The sequence below is a fragment of the Perissodus microlepis genome, chromosome 6 (assembly GCF_051167445.1).
Source record: "Perissodus microlepis isolate ML-2025 ecotype Zambia chromosome 6, ASM5116744v1, whole genome shotgun sequence".
NCBI lineage: Eukaryota > Metazoa > Chordata > Actinopteri > Cichliformes > Cichlidae > Perissodus > Perissodus microlepis.
Genome location: NC_140466.1, coordinates 33,356,303 through 33,372,593, shown reverse-complemented (window position 1 = coordinate 33,372,593; position 16,291 = coordinate 33,356,303). Strand labels below are relative to the sequence as shown.

Below are 16,291 nucleotides of genomic sequence, written 5' to 3'. Positions count from 1 at the left end.
TGACTGTGTTTTGGATAAAGCAAGTGTCTTGTAGTGGAAAGAGACAAATTATGAGGGACATTTCTAAAGGGAAAAAAATCCCACAAACCTTAAAGTGCACTTGAAAAGCTCACACAAGAAGGCTGACCTAGCTTACCTTGAAAAGGTAATGGAGCACACTCAACCCTCATCCCCAGAAAACAGAAGCTAACCCCAGGCAAGGCAGCGTGATGCATCCCGAGACAACAGGACGGGGATATCTACATAACTGTGTGAGTCAATTGCCTTCAAAAGGTTTATCAATTCACTTGAACCAAAATTACGAACACCCGGTGCTGCAAGAGTTAATAGTCTCAATACCCAAGGATAAGCAGAAGAGCATGACTGATATGATGAAACTGGGATTTTGTTACACTTAATTATTGCAAACACAACTAAAACTATAACTGAAACTAATCAAAACTAAACTGAAACTAAGGATTTTCAAAAAATAAAAACTAAACTAAACTAGCAAACAATTGGTAAAAACTAATTAAAACTGATATAAAATTGAAAATCTGAAGTCAAAACTAAATCAAAATAAAAACTAATGAAAATTGCAAAACTATTAAAACCCTGGTGCAGAGATTGGCTAATCTGACCAGGAAATGTTATAAAATGGATTGCCTGAACAGTCAGCGTTAAAGTCACCTTTGACAGTCCAGACTAAGATGACGTTGGACATCTTCAGGGCGGAAAAGGGTTGGTGTGACCAAGGTGTGGTTTGGCTTGTGGTATGTATATTTCAAGATGATATGGCTCTGGATGGACCAGTTACCAGGGCATGGAAGGAGGACAGACTCATTAAAGGGGGAGAAGGAATTTTCTGGGATTGGAAATCCTCTGGGTGAGTGGTTGACTAAAAGCATGCATAAAATAAAAGCTATTTTTTGTTATTGATTGGTAATAGATTGATAATTGGCCACATTTACAGCTGTATTGACTTGTTGTGGACGCAGTCTACTTCATGTTTAACCACTCTAATTAACTGATTGAACATAGAGACATTAAAGGAAGAATGTGCAGCGCCACCCTGTCAGATGCCAGTGACGGTGGGGCTCAGTGGTGAATCAGGTGAGCTGGATTCATGGCTGAATCAAAACAAAGATTCCCCTGCTGTGGTCAGTGAGGGAAAAACAGGGGGAAATAAAATTAAAAGAGGCATTTATAAACCTTTATTTGTGAAGTTTATAAACGGGATAAAAAGGGGGTGTTTTACTGTTATTTTAGCATCAGCATTATTGTTACATCAGAATCATATAACAAGCATTGCGTTAATCATTTATTGAAGCTATTGACATTATACTAACATTTGTGTTCCAGTGATTGTTATAACCTCATGTTAATCTTCTATTTACAGGTGTCAGAATAGTCATATGATCTTTCATTGCAGGTGTAACCATGATCATGTTTATACATATTGCAGTTTGTTGCTCATTATAGAGTTGTGCTCAAGTTAATAAGGGTTAAGAGCTACAGTCAACACGATGTTTGGCTGATCTATGGACTGGAGTGACTTTGGGCAGGGAAGGCCGCACGCGCTTACATAACACTGATATCATGTTTTTCTTTGTGATCTTTTATTCAGTTATATCGTTTGTTAAGTTTTAGGTAGTGGCAGTTAATTAAACAACATTCATTTGATATTACATACTTGATTCAGAGCATTACACATCGATCACCTTAACAAATCTGGAAAACCTTGTAGCTGCAATGTTGTGTCTCCATAAGGGACAGTTGGCTCCAGGAGATAAGTGGGAGTCGGTGCCTGTCCTCGAGAAGGAGAGAATGTTCCTTTGCTGTGTCGGAAATAGTCAACAGGTTCACGTTGAAGTGAAGTTCATATTATTACAGGTTTTGTTTCTTGGCAATTCTGCGGACGCAGACTCTGGGCGGAGCCAGGAGTCGAACAGATCTAACATGACAATTAAATTGATTTCATTCCCTAACACAGGATGACAAGACTGGAGCAACGACACTGGATAGGAGAAAGTCTCATACTTTCTAAGATATGAGGTCACTAACCTTTTCTTTTAAGTTTTTTCTGTCACCAACTACACTTTTAACAGTGTTTTAGCCGCGAATGTCGCGCTGTATGTCTGGTCAGGTTGTCAACATAGAACATGTTTGCAAAAGTGCTCAGATGTTTTCAGAGATTTCACTAGCTCTGCTAACAGTCAGCATGCAGAGTGCCCCCAGGGGGTTACGTTAACCGGTTTGTTTACATATTCCACTCTCCGTGTTCCACATGTTGCATTCGCAGATTCTCATTTTCACCGAACGATCGTCTCTTTCCGCCTGGTCTTGTGTCTCTGTGCTTCTGTAACATAAAGAACGAGCTGACATTTTTCTCACGAAACCAGCGATCAGCTCAACAGACCCTCAGTTTACCTGCATGCATCCTCCTCCTCATCTGTCAGCTGTTTAACACCTGCTGCTAATTCAAGAAACACGCCTACGTTACCTGGTGATAGTCACAGTTTAACTGGGCAGCCGGTGCTCGATATAAAGCAATGTCAGCGCATTTTTCTGCACAAGATGAGTAAATATAGTGTTTTCCCCGAGTGCAGAGCTGCTGGAGCTTGTTTCCTTACAGAGCACTTTATAGGTGAACCAGCTTCATCAGCGGCTGATGTCCAATCACCGGCACACAGCTTTGAAACCTCACCTTAGTTTTAGCTCTCAGTGGTTAAACGCTGGACTTCATTCACTCAGGTTCTGTCTGTCGGGTCACGTTTACTTCGCTGTTTTATTTACAACTGAGCAAATCGGTTTGGCTGAGGTTAAAGTTATGTTTCATAACTGCATAGTTTTACAGACGTTTAATGGTTCACTGGCACATGTGTTAGACTGAACTATTCGCTTTTCTTTATCTGGTGTGTTTTGAATTTAACAGTGAATTTTGAGATTAAACTGACTTTTAAAATGTTTTTATACAAAGAGGAAAGAGAAGGCGCATTTCCACCGAGAGGAGCAGGGTTTGCAACAGCATGTTCATCATGAAGTCTGCAACCTGGACAGTAATATTATATCATCTGTTTTTTAATAGTTATTCAACTGTATTCTAAGCACCAGCTGTCTGTTAGAATGTGATTTTTCTCTCTCTCTTTTTTCTTTTTTTTTTGCTTTTTCGGTCATGTTATGTTTAACTGTCAAAGGTTTGTTACAAACTATGAAACGCATCGTGCAGACTTCTGGATGTTAGAAGAAAACTAATACTGCTCATGAATGAGACTAAAGGCAGGAAGGTGTCCTTTAAAACTAAACATGTTAATAGGACCTCCCTATTTATATAATAGTTTATGATATAGCACGTGTATATCAGTAATAGCCTACTGATTTCAGTGTAGTGGTGAACAGTCACACAGCTCACGTAGGCGTTATCTGTGATACTCCTTGACTATAAATTATCCAAGTTAACTTCAGTTGACCATTCAGACAGTTCTTTTGCAATGAAAAACATAAACACCCATGCTGCCGGCAGGTTTCCTCAGTGCCAGCTGTTAACATTATAGCTGCTCATGCAGTAACCATGGTAACCACGGACTCTGAGCGGCTGGATCGACGGAGGTCAGACAACAATTTTACATGTATGATCTTAGAACAGGACACAGCCACTATACGTGCTGGCCTCATATCAAATGTGAAGGCAGAATGAGTCTATGTTTGACGTTTGCTTTATATCTAATCTTCCTCTCAAACATTTAAACAGCAGCGAGTCTGCAGCTGAGGGAATACAAACTCAAATTGTCGGAACAGGTTTGCTCGTTTCTTGGATTCATTTGGTGATTTATTAAATGTATAACTGTTATTCTAATCTGCTGCTGAGTCTCTTACACTTTTCTTTATGCTGTATATTTTCACGTCTCTGGAATAGTTGGCAGTTAGATAGTCAGCTGGGAAACTCTGTGTTAACTCATGGAGCTGATGATATCGTGGATATGCTGACCTCGCTCCGTGGTGTACAGGGCCGTTTACCCTCATGATTAATATTCACAATAAAAATATTAGCCGAACATCATGAAGTCTGTATGTGTTTCATAGTGTCGAACAACCTTTGTACAGTTAAAGCCAGCAGTTACTACATGACGGAAACACCAACGTTATCTCTTTTTATGCGTTTATACACAGGTCACGCTGATTACTGAACAAAAACCCAAAGATCAGATGTTAAACAGATTTATTTGCTCTCTCTCCTCCTTAAACATGTTTTTAATGTTAGTTATAATTCAGAATTGGCGACTGAAACACGTAGGACACATAAGAACATCAGGAAATAAAACACAGATAAATATAACCTCAGTAAAAGAAGTCAGCGGGGGTTATTACAGCTGTGTACCGGGGCCTGTGCTTTGTCGGCGGTAATAATAGCTCGATTGCTTGCGAGGCGAGCGGGTCTATCCCACGCTTTGCCGTGAGACTGGGCAGACATCTCCGAAATCATCGAAGCACTTTTGCAAAGAGGCTGTATCTTGACAAACCGACCACACATATGAAGATTAAACCACTACATTCTCGGCTAAAAAAAATATTAAAACGGTATTTGGTGACACACAAACAGGGTTTTTCAAAGTTCAGTTCTGTTAGTTTCCACATGCCGGTTGTTGTGTGCTAGAAACAATGGCCACCAGGCCAAAGCAATGGTTTTGACTCGATCAGCGTTAACCCCGCCCCCTGAGTTTGTTGGGTTAGGCTCACAGATAAAATTAATTCAAAATGAGAGCCAGGCGCCAGGACTGCCAAAATGAAATAAATAAATATATCATTAAATAATTAATTAAATGTGTCAATAATTAATTAATTAAATGTGTCATAACTATTTATTTAATTAATTAATTCCAATTTTAATTAATTATTATCACAAAGTCTAGTTCTGCCTGCGTGTCACAAAGTCTTGTTCTGCCTGCGTGTCACAAAGTCTAGTTCTGCCTGCGTGTCACAAAGTCTTGTTCTGCCTGCGTGTCACAAAGTCTAGTTCTGCATGCGTGTCACAAAGTCATGTTCTACATGCGTGTCACAAAGTCATGTTCTACATGCGTGTCACAAAGTCATGTTCTACATGCGTGTCACAAAGTCATGTTCTACATGCGTGTCACAAAGTCTAGTTCTGCCTGCGTGTCACAAAGTCTAGTTCTGCCTGCGTGTCACAAAGTCATGTTCTACATGCGTGTCACAAAGTCATGTTCTACATGCGTGTCACAAAGTCTAGTTCTGCCTGCGTGTCACAAAGTCTTGTTCTGCATGCGTGTCACAAAGTCATGTTCTACATGCGTGTCACAAAGTCTAGTTCTGCCTGCGTGTCACAAAGTCTTGTTCTGCATGCGTGTCACAAAGTCTTGTTCTGCATGCGTGTCACAAAGTCTAGTTCTGCATGCGTGTCACAAAGTCTTGTTCTGCCTGCGTGTCACAAAGTCTATTTCTATGGAACGCCAGGACTGCCATAATGAATTAATTAAATACACCATTAAATAATTAATTAAATGTGGCAATAATTAATTCAAATTGGAATTCATTAATTAAATAAATAGTTATGACACATGTAATTACGTCCATTTTAATTAATTAATCAAAATGGACGTCAGACGATTTTTTTTTTTTTTTTGAGAAATGAGAGCGGCAATCCTTAAGTTGTGGTGGCTCTGCTTTTGGGTCAACACATAAAGCAGGTAAACAAACTTAAATCCTGTATGTCTTTGAGATTCTATGAACACTGGGCAGATCATTCCCAACAGCCGTGTTTTAAAACTCTTAAAAAACAGCTGTTGCATCCGTCTGCGTCTCCCCATTGATCTTCACTGTAGCTCATCATCCCGGAGAGCTCACTGAAAGCTTTCTCCCAGCTGTAACTGGCAGCTTTGTTTTAGCAGCACCAGAACTTTCTGAAAAAGCTCTGAAGCATGCTTGGTTGTATTTAAAAATGTGATAGATACCGCTTTGCTCCCGTATCTGCTTCATAATCCGCTCAGCTGTTCGCACTGCGGGGAAACACTGGGACACAGCAGCATCATGAACTCCAGCTATAGGGAGATTTTTCAGCAGCAAAACAAATAAAGCCAACGTGAAACGATCAGTAAAAAACAAAGACTGCTCTGAGAGTTTGAATTATTAACTGTATTTATTGATGTGTGGTTAAAGAGTATCTTACGTTCAGTAAGTAGGGGCAGGTCCCACCTTCCTCACCTCTGGTTGGATAGAAAGTCTCTCCTACTTACTGATGATTAAGATACTCGCTCACGGGGCGGGACAAGTGTGTCTGAGAGAGGGAGGGCGTCTCATGAGACCATCAGTGTTGCCAACGGTCTCTGACAGAAAGTAGCTGAAGTTGCCCCAGGGTGTCACACCAAAATAAAAGCAGGGGGGGTAAAGCTCCCAGCCTGAAATGTTGTCCCAGTCCAGGCCTGTGCATGACTGTCTGACTGCTTGTTTTAAGTTTAAAAATTAGTTAATGCTAGCTTTTTCTAAAATATTGAAATGGCAGATGTTAAAAAATAAAACAAAGTACTACTGTATCCCACTAGTATGTGTGAAAATACTCACTGTTGCTGCACCCAAGTTTTTTTTTGGAATTGTGGGATCAAGTAAAATATTTTTGAATATATTTTATATTATATTGGGTAGTGTTAGAACGTCAGTGCTCAATAATTGTTTTCATAATCATACGTCCCCAATTATTCAGCGGGCCACATATAGAAACCTGGTTCTTTTAAACACCTTGGGTCCAAATTAATTTTGAATATTATATGTCTGGGCTATAATTTGGAGAAATACGGCATGTTCTGTGAAGCATATTACATCTATGAATATGATCTATGAAGCTAATTCCATGACGCATGAATATTAACCTATGCAATTGCAATGCCTTTATTTTAGTGAGGTAAGTACACAATCTGTTATTTCTGCATAACAGACCCTTGTTAAGTATAACAGACAGACAGACTTCTCAGATAAGAGGAGCAAAGAAAAACTGAAGAAGAATATTCCCCTTATGTTTAATTTCTACCTTCATTAAAGAGACTCAGGTTGATAAAAAAACTTGTAACCAGGTACATGTCTGAAAATTTCTTTTGTGTAATGTATTTTCTAATTTTTGTTGCATGAAAAATCTGTGTATGTGGACACTAACTATTTGCCCTCTTTTTCAGGTCCTCACGTGTGTCCTTTACAAGCAGAGGCTCGCTGATCGACGACACTGTTACCAGTTCTAGGGCTGACGCACCCAACCACGTCCCCACCCCCGGTGTATCCTTTACAGGTATGCAAGTTTCTAAATGAAATAAATCACATTGACCTTGAAAATGTGGTTAATCTTAACCAAAGTCCTCAGTTATGTGAAAATGAATTGGAAATGCAAGTTGTGCAACTTCACAACCACAAAAAGATTAGACCTGCTGAAACACATCAGGCTAATACATGGGCATTTTGGTCGAGTCCACTCCATACCCTGCCTTCATGCAGATTGCCCTTGCACTGTCAAGCCATGGGGTGCATTAAGGACACATTTGTCAAGGCATCATTCACAGTCATCCCAGCCAGGCAACATCCTTTCGTTCACATGCATTGTCTGTAATTCATGCTCTTTTGACAATGAGAGGAAGTTTTTTGAACATCTTGGTGCCCATCTAAAAAAGTTTGAAACTGTGCCATGTGTTTTTGAGGATTGTGATTATCTTTTGCAGCTTATGCCTGCCAAAGGAGGAGCTGCTGGTTCCAAGATGAGACCTCTGCTGGACACTTTGAATGACGTATGTTATTTGACGTTTTTCACAAATATGTAATTATGGAGGGCTGCGGTGGTTTGCAAGAAGGTCCTGGGTTCAAATCCTGGCCCAGGGTCTTTATGCATGGAGTTTGCATGTTCTCCCTGTGCATGTGTGGGTTCCCCCTGGGTACTCCGGCTTCCTCCCACAGTCAGAAAACATGACTGTTAGGTCAATTGGACTCTCTAAATTGTCCTTAGGTTTGAGTGTGTGCGTGCATGGTTGTTTATCCTGTCTGTCTCTATGTTTCCTTGTGATTGACTGTCCAGGGTGTACCCAGCCTCTCACCTGTTGAAAGCTGGAGAGAGGCATCAGCCATGTTTTTGTTTTTAAGTAATTCAGTCTTAATGTATGTAAATCACTCGACTTAGTCTTTTCACTAAATTGTATCTCCCTACAGACACAGAGCATTGAGAAGAAAAGGGATGTTGTTATCTGCTGCCTCATTAGCTACCTCGCGGAAAGACAAGAAGATCTTTTTCATGACTGCCAGGTTTGTCATATTGATAACAGATTACTTATTAACTCAAGGGATCCTAATGTTCTTCTCTCCTGTCCTCTCCTATCCCCTGTTCTCCCCTTCTCCATTCATCTTCTTTCCACTCCCCTCTTTAGATCAACTGAAATATATTGAAAAAGCATCTTAAATAAAATAAAACGTGTGTATGCTTTTTCTTTCTTTCTTTTTAACACGTAGGAATGTGAGGATTACACAGACAATATGATGAAGGTGATCGTGATCCACGACATCATGGCTGAGGAGGATCCATCAGATGTGTTCATTGTGATTGAGGGAAACCAAGTGATGGAGGGATGTGGAAGCCGAACAAAGGCATGTGTACTGCTGATGGGACTGATATATGCTCTCAACCTCGAATATCCGAAGGAGCTGAAGAACACATTTGACACTTTTGAAAAACTGTTTTTGGAACTTGACGGGGCGAAACTACTGAACAAGGTCCACGACCTCAAAAATAAGCTTATGCAATGCACACACATTTCCCCTCTTGTTCCCAGAGGATCTTTTGTCCAGACATAGCTTGATGGAGCTGTAATTTTTCTTCTGACAGCAAGCACAGAAACTATTGAATGTTGGTGATAGTGTTCTGTTCTATCTATACATATGTTTGATAACGTACATGCACAGAAACAACCTCGTAGAGTTTCTGTGCTTTTGGCTTTTAAAATGGACTAAGTGGCCTTTGAAAGTGTTGTCTGCATTAGCTGTTGTGTTGCACTTTATTCTGTGTTTTTATGGAATAAAAACATTGAGATAATGAACCATTTGAATATCTTTTTTGGGGGGGTACATTTTACCTTATATGAATAGGTAATGTTTATCAACTGATAATAATTAAATTTTATTAGTAATTATCAGGTATTACCAACTAGCAAACAAGAGATAATTTTACCTAATTTCAATGAGTAAGTAGCTGTTGAATGTATACATAAATATGGGGTAAAATTTACCCAATTTAATTAAGTATTTCATAGCTTTTTATTGAAGCTATTTTATACACAATATATTGAACTAAATCTACCACAAAAAAGGCTATGCAAATTGTTACCTCAGATTTATTGGGTAAATTCTATAGATGAGTTTTTACAGTGTACTCTGATGGACACATGAAAGAGCAGTTTGGGGTTCAGTATCGTGTCCAAGGATACTTTGAGATACAGACCAGATCAGGCAGCGATCGAACCTCCAACCTTCTGATCGGTACTAATTGGACGTTTGCTGCTGCACATGTAGCATCACAGCTTAGAAGATGGTGGTGTGGAAATGTGTTTCCCATTAACAATTGACTAAGAAACTCTTAGTCAAGGGTTAACATCACTAATGTCAGTATTTTCACTGACTCTAAAAAGGCACTGATCTTCATTAGATTAGATCAACATTGTGCCTTAAACCTGAGCTGTACAGGAAAATAGATTTCTGATACACACATGTACATAAACAAATAAAGAGAGATGTTTCCCACCTGCTGAGAAGACAACAAATGCATAACCTGATTACACCATTAATCTCATATCCACTGATTTCTGGCACCTACAAGTGAGATTGATTTCACTGTCCTGCTGTCTTGGCCTTTAGGAGAACAGTGAGACAGATGAAGCTTGCACCAGATGGTGGAAACACAATGATCGTGGTCTTAGACACAGCATCCACACTCCGTACATGATAGTGTGTGTGTAGAGCTGTTTGTTTGATGTTTGTTTGATGTTCAAGCCCCAGGGAAGTGGGCGGGGGCATAGGACCTCTGGGGCCCTCTTCCTGATGGAGCCCTACCTGACTCCTTTCACTGCTAAAGCAAGAATGGTGCCAAAGCTCATTGAAACAATACTTCATTTCATCAGAATCATTAAATGATTCTGTTAAAAACAACTGCCCAGTGTACTTGCATGGCTTTAGTATGTGAAAGAGTGAACCAATAAAAATGTGAAAAGAATGGATTTGTTGATTTTACAGGGATATGCTAAAATACTTTGAACTCATTTGTTTGTACCCATAAAGAGACCACCAGTCCTTGCATTATGACCATATTTCAAAGTTAGTGTTTAATAAGACATTATTAACTTTCAAATCCTTTATTGAGAAAACTGAATTGAAATTTCAAGATACACATTTAGACATTATATGTATCAATTTCATACTATGTTTGCACCTCTGAAGCCCAACTGATCCCCCATGACTGCATTTAATGTCAATCATTTATATGAGATGAGCAAAGTCTGTGTATCAAAAAGTTTCTGACAATATTGCTGGACATAATTGAGCTATTGATGTAAAAGTGCCTGGTTGTGTTGCACTGACCCTATGTTACTAAATATAGGCTGTCATATATTAACTGTTCCTCTACGTTCCTCAATGAATGCAGCCATTATTACACCCCTGAAAACAGGAATGAAAGAATCACAAGAGTGATTTTGTGTTGTTATCTCACAGAGTAGTTTAATGCAATGAGGAGAACGTGCAAAAGCCCCCTAGTGGAGATTGGAGACACTACCAATTGATCCCAGAAACTAGCCGATTAGTATTGTACAGATCGCAGTTCTCGTGAATAAAATGACAACCATTGATGCAACATGAAAAATAATAACTTTTAAAATATTTTCATATCTTATTTACATTGTCTTTATGCTTATGTCAACTAAGATGAATGTGCATTAACTGTATTACTTTTTACTTTCAGTTGTGAACCCTTTTTATATATAAGAATAAGAATACCACATGACTGTGGCCTTGTGTTATACCCTCACTGCTGCAGTGATGCTGCAGACAAACACAAACATCGTGATTAGACATTCAAGAAGAGCCTCTTAAAGATGAAGGTCTGTGTCTCTTGACCTAAACACATCATCCAGTTAAATCTGATTTATGTTCATTAATGCCCCTCACACTGTAACTTAAAGTAATAAATCGGTCACTGATTAATTACAGAAGTACGTCTGTGAGCATAAAGATGTAAGCCTTGGACCATCAGGATAAAATGTGGTTGGGAAACTTAACAAGCTTTGATAAAACTTCATCAGTAGTTGGAACAAGACCTCAAAACCTTCGATCACCACGGGTGGTTAGCAGACTGTGGTTGTACCATGCAGCCTAACAACATGCAGTAAATTGCAGGTTAAAGCAGTTTGCTAACACATTGTTAAACGAGGGAAGGGAACTAATGTGGCTGTCACATTACCCTTTTGTCCCATTTCATCCCAGAACTCGATTTAATTGCTGCTCACTTTCTACAGTACTTAAAACTGATCAGTAGGACCTGAAACTGCAAACATTCAGGCCAAGAATCAGTTGGTGAACATATTAATCTACTACAATTAGCAAAAATGAATAAATAAACAGAAGAAAGTTACAGTGATAACAGAGTCATGCAAGTTTTTGACCAGGAGGTTAAAGTCATGCAAATTAGCTTCACCCAGGCTCATGAAAACACTGTCCTGCTTATAAACAGCAGATCATTTGTGTTAGTGTGTCAGGATGGTTTATATTTGAGCTTTTAGTTCACACAGAACAATTTTTATTATTTTTTTTAGCGATTTCCAAAGTCTGTGAATCCCCAAATTGTTCAGTTGTTCTTTTTGCTCCCCATGAGGTCACTTTCACCATGTGACAAAAACAACACCCCACTGTACACACTCGGGCCACCAGCAACTTTCTAAATCCTCAATAAAAAGCTGACAGGTTGCATTGATGTTCCAAATAACTTATTAAGAAAACAACTAAATACACAGAAAATGTTATGAAAATTGGTTTATTTTATATCTCATAGTTTTAAATGATGCAATAAAAATATGTATAAAACATCACAAACTGTAATATTTTACAAATGCTTACGTCCTGCTGATGCAATGGAGACATCTTCCAGTGACAGTCTTCATCCGTGTGTGTGTGAGGAGGATCCTAAACCCACCGACACAGAAGTGCATGTTCACAACTCCCTCTGTGCAGGCGGGGTCAGGGGGGTGGTGCTGTGGCCAGTCAGGTATGAAGTGCTGAGAGTGGATCTTTGGTCCTCTGTGCAGCTCTGTCCACTCTCAGCTTCCCTGCAAAGCAATAACACAAGAAAGACGTCATTTTAACACAAAACAGCATTTTCATTGTTGGTAGCTGCAGTATGTTGTTAAAAAGCAATTTTAAACCCAACGTATACACATGAAAAATAAACCTAAACCTAAACCTACCTAAACCTACAATGCTGCTGACATAGGATGATGATTTATACCAACTATTGGAAGAATTTCGCCTTCAATACAGTTTGTTGTCAATGTGAGGTGATAACTTACATAGTTGGAACACAGCACCACTCTCCCGTTTTTCACTTGGTCATCCATCCTTCTCATCGGGTTGGTCGGGGTAAGGCTGTCTTCTGGGTGGGGTGTTAGCTCCATCTTGGACGTAACTGGAAGTAATAACAACTAAAAAACTACCTTTCAGTCACAATGTAATATTAATATTAATGTCACATATCAAGAAAAAAACAATACATTTCACATGTGCGAGTCAGATGTTCTTATATCTATAAAAACAAAAACACAAAGGCAAAGTTTAAAAACACGTTCTAACATAAACTAATCAGAGTCACTGTCATCAAGGGAAAGGGTAAAAGGCCTCTCCCAGAAACGTCTGACTCCAAAACTACCTGAGGATGTTGAAGGGGCATCAAACTGGTCACTTACCTTGCACCTCTTTGCACTTACCTCTTCGGTGCAATGTCTTCTCTGCTTCTCTTTTCTGAGGAAGGAGCAGCAGAGAGAGCAGCTGAGGAAGGAGCAGCAGAGGGAGCAGCTGAGGAAGCAGATGAGAGAGCAGCTGAGGAAGGAGCAGCAGAGGGAGCAGCTGAGGAAGGAGCAGCAGAGGGAGCAGCAGAGAGAGCAGCTGAGGGAGGAGCAGCAGAGGGAGCAGCTGAGGAAGGAGCAGCAGAGGGAGTAGCAGAGAGAGCAGCTGAGGAAGAGGCAGCAGAGGGAGCAGCTGAGGAAGGAGCAGCAGAGGGAGCATCTGACGAAGCAGATGAGGAAGGAGCAGCAGAGAGAGCAGCTGAGGGAGGAGCAGCTGGCGGATCACCAACTGGGGCAACAACTCGAGGGAAGAGTGGGGCGTTGGCCTGGCCGAAAGGCGGCATGGCGATGGGGGCAGCACCTGGAGCAATAGGATGTTGCCAATCGTGCCAAAACGGCTCTGGAGGGTGCTCCCGGATGAGAGGGGAATCATCTCTCTATTCCATGGTGTCATACCCCGAGTCATCGCTAAGCCAATTCCCCCACTCTTCTGAGTCGTTCCAGTCAGATGAATTGTCAGTCTGTTCACTCACCTCTTCATCGTCTACAGGTAGGTAGGGGGGGTACTCACCTTGCTGTTCACCGTCATCAGCATCTGGTCCTTCACGAGAAGAGGGTGAGGGTGAGAGAGGGAAAAAATACTCACCATACTCACCTTCCTGAGCTTCACCAGAAGAGGTGGTGCTCTGGAGACTGTCATCCAGGATCCTGATGACTTCAGGAAGGCCTTCTTCTGCAGGGCGTTCAACCACATAGTCAAGACGCCCTGTGAGGAAACAGTTTTTAAAATAACATTAGGAATGTAATAGACACCCAGTGTTAAAGCAACAGACCTACATCTGTTAGTTTGAGCAGAGGATGAGAGAAAAGCATTTTATGTCAGACTGAATGACACTTCTACTTGTTCAATCTTTAAGTGAAGTTTTTTAATAGAAGACCACCAAACCTCCACCAAGGCAGCTCACTCTGTGTACTTTTAAGGTGACACTATATTGACACTATATATGACACTGTATTTTGTGTACATTCAATTTGTTTTATTTGTTCTTTGTAAGCCTTTATGCAAACACTATGTTGGAATAGGTAATGGATAATAGGTATTGATTTGTAAATAGCCGAACATGAGTAACTTATTATATAAATATATTACAGTAAATTTATAACTAACCATGCAGCTCATTCTCCTGTTTTATTTACAATTCACAATGTCACACATTTTGAAAAAAGCTCAGAGGTTAAATATGTGGATGCAAACCATAATGTAACATTTAGACCACATGAACCAGTCGCATGTCCTAAATATAAAATATATATATATATTTTTTAAATAAAAACACAACCTCCTTGGCAAGAGTAAAAATTGCACACACAAAGCTCTGCAGATATGTCTGAAAATGATGGTCAAGTGAAAAACAAACAAACAAACAGAAACTCTTAACTCAGAATCCACATTTTTAGAAATGTGCACAAGGACTGTATCTGCCATAAGGACAGATACATCTAATCTGTGGTAAACATGCTATCCCTGTGTAAATATCCCTGTGTACAATATCTCTCTCTGCTATCTAATAAGGTTAAAAGCATTACTGTAACAGAAGATAGGTCTTAATGCCATTATTACTACTGTTTTCATATTCTTTTGATATTATTTTATTTGTATTTTTTTTTATCTTTGTGTTTTGCAGCAGAGAAAAAATATAGTTTATGTCAATAAAGCCTTTGATCCGGAGAAGAAAAGGATGTTAGGAGGGGACCTGGATCTGTGTGTTTACACCTGCGTGTTCTGACGCCATGACATCTTGAAGATGCCGTTACCACGGAAACTGATTTTTGGTTATTTTACAAATTTTAGTCCATTAAGCTATTTTTAACCATTTCATTTTAAAGAAAGTAAGTAAGTAAGTTTATTTATTAGTATTAGTATTAGTAATTATCAGGTATTACCAACTAGCAAACAAGAGATAATTTTACCTAATTTCAATGAGTAAGTAGCTATTGAATGTATACATAAATATGGGGTAAATTTTACCCAATTTAATTAAGTATTTCATAGCTTTTTATTGAAGCTATATTATTTACACAATATATTGAACTAAATCAACCACAAAAAAGTCAATGCAAATTGTTCCCTCAGATTTGTTGGGTAAATTCTATAGATGACTTCTTACAGTGCATGACCTTAAAAACTCAGCCTATGCTGGAAAACCCTCCAAAGTGGCCGAATGAAAACAATTCTGCAAAGAAGAGAGGACCAAATTTCCTCCACAGCGCTTAAAACACTCATCACCAGTTATTGCAAATGCTCGATTGCAGTTCTTGCTAGATGACAAAACCAGTTATTAGGTTTAGAAGGAAATGACTTTTTCTACATGAGGTAAAGTTGGAGAGCTGTTTCCCCAAACTAAATGAAATCATCATTTAAAAAACTACAATCTGTATTTACTCTGAACATCTGTGTTAACATTTGAAATTGGAAACATGTAAGTGTAACAAACATGTTAAAACATAAGAAATCAGGAAGGGGCATGTATAGGAATTTCTTTTACTTATGTATTAATCACATTATTTTATTGTATGATGCCTTGGTGCCACTGGATTTTAACATGTCTCACACTCATACAGTAAGACAAATGGTGGGGGTGTAGTAAGGAAGTTGGGGGAAGCAGACAACTCCACAGGAAGAGTCTTTTGTGTCTTCGAGGACTCTGGGAGGTAGCAAGGGAGTGTGAACCTTAAGGTGTGAAACAGCTGTGTACTGCCTTTTGTTCCTGGAGAAGGTATTTAACTGAGAGCCATGCTAGGCTCAGGGAGACTCTGCTGACCGTCTGTCCCGCGGTCATGCAGGGACTTCATCAAGCTTGGTTGTCTGTTCTTTGTGTGTTTTGATTAAAGAATGTTAGCTACCGCTCACCGCTCGTCTGCAGGCTTTATTTGAATGGAAAACGTCCACAACAGGCAAAAAAAAAGCTTTTTGCTTTGATTTAGAGCAGAAGTTTTTTGCACTGCATTTTAAAATGAAAACATATTGCATTTATTTACAATTAAAGACACACAGAGCAGGAAGTGTGTTACTGTTTTACATCCACAGACACACAAGAAAAGAAGCAGGCAACATGAGGTCAAGTTATGGCAATTTTATTTGTGTATTTCAGTACATGTATTTAGATTAGAGTTTTTAAAAAACAAACAAAGGTCCCAAGAAGAAGGATGGGGTGAAAGAAAGGTGGAGA

At 39.4% G+C, this 16,291-nt stretch overlaps 1 pseudogene; it reads right to left on the bottom strand.

Moving 5' to 3' along the window:
* Window positions 1–11,849: 11,849 nt before the first annotated feature.
* On the bottom strand, window positions 11,850–14,854 carry LOC146386058 (uncharacterized; annotated as a pseudogene).
* Window positions 14,855–16,291: the final 1,437 nt, after the last annotated feature.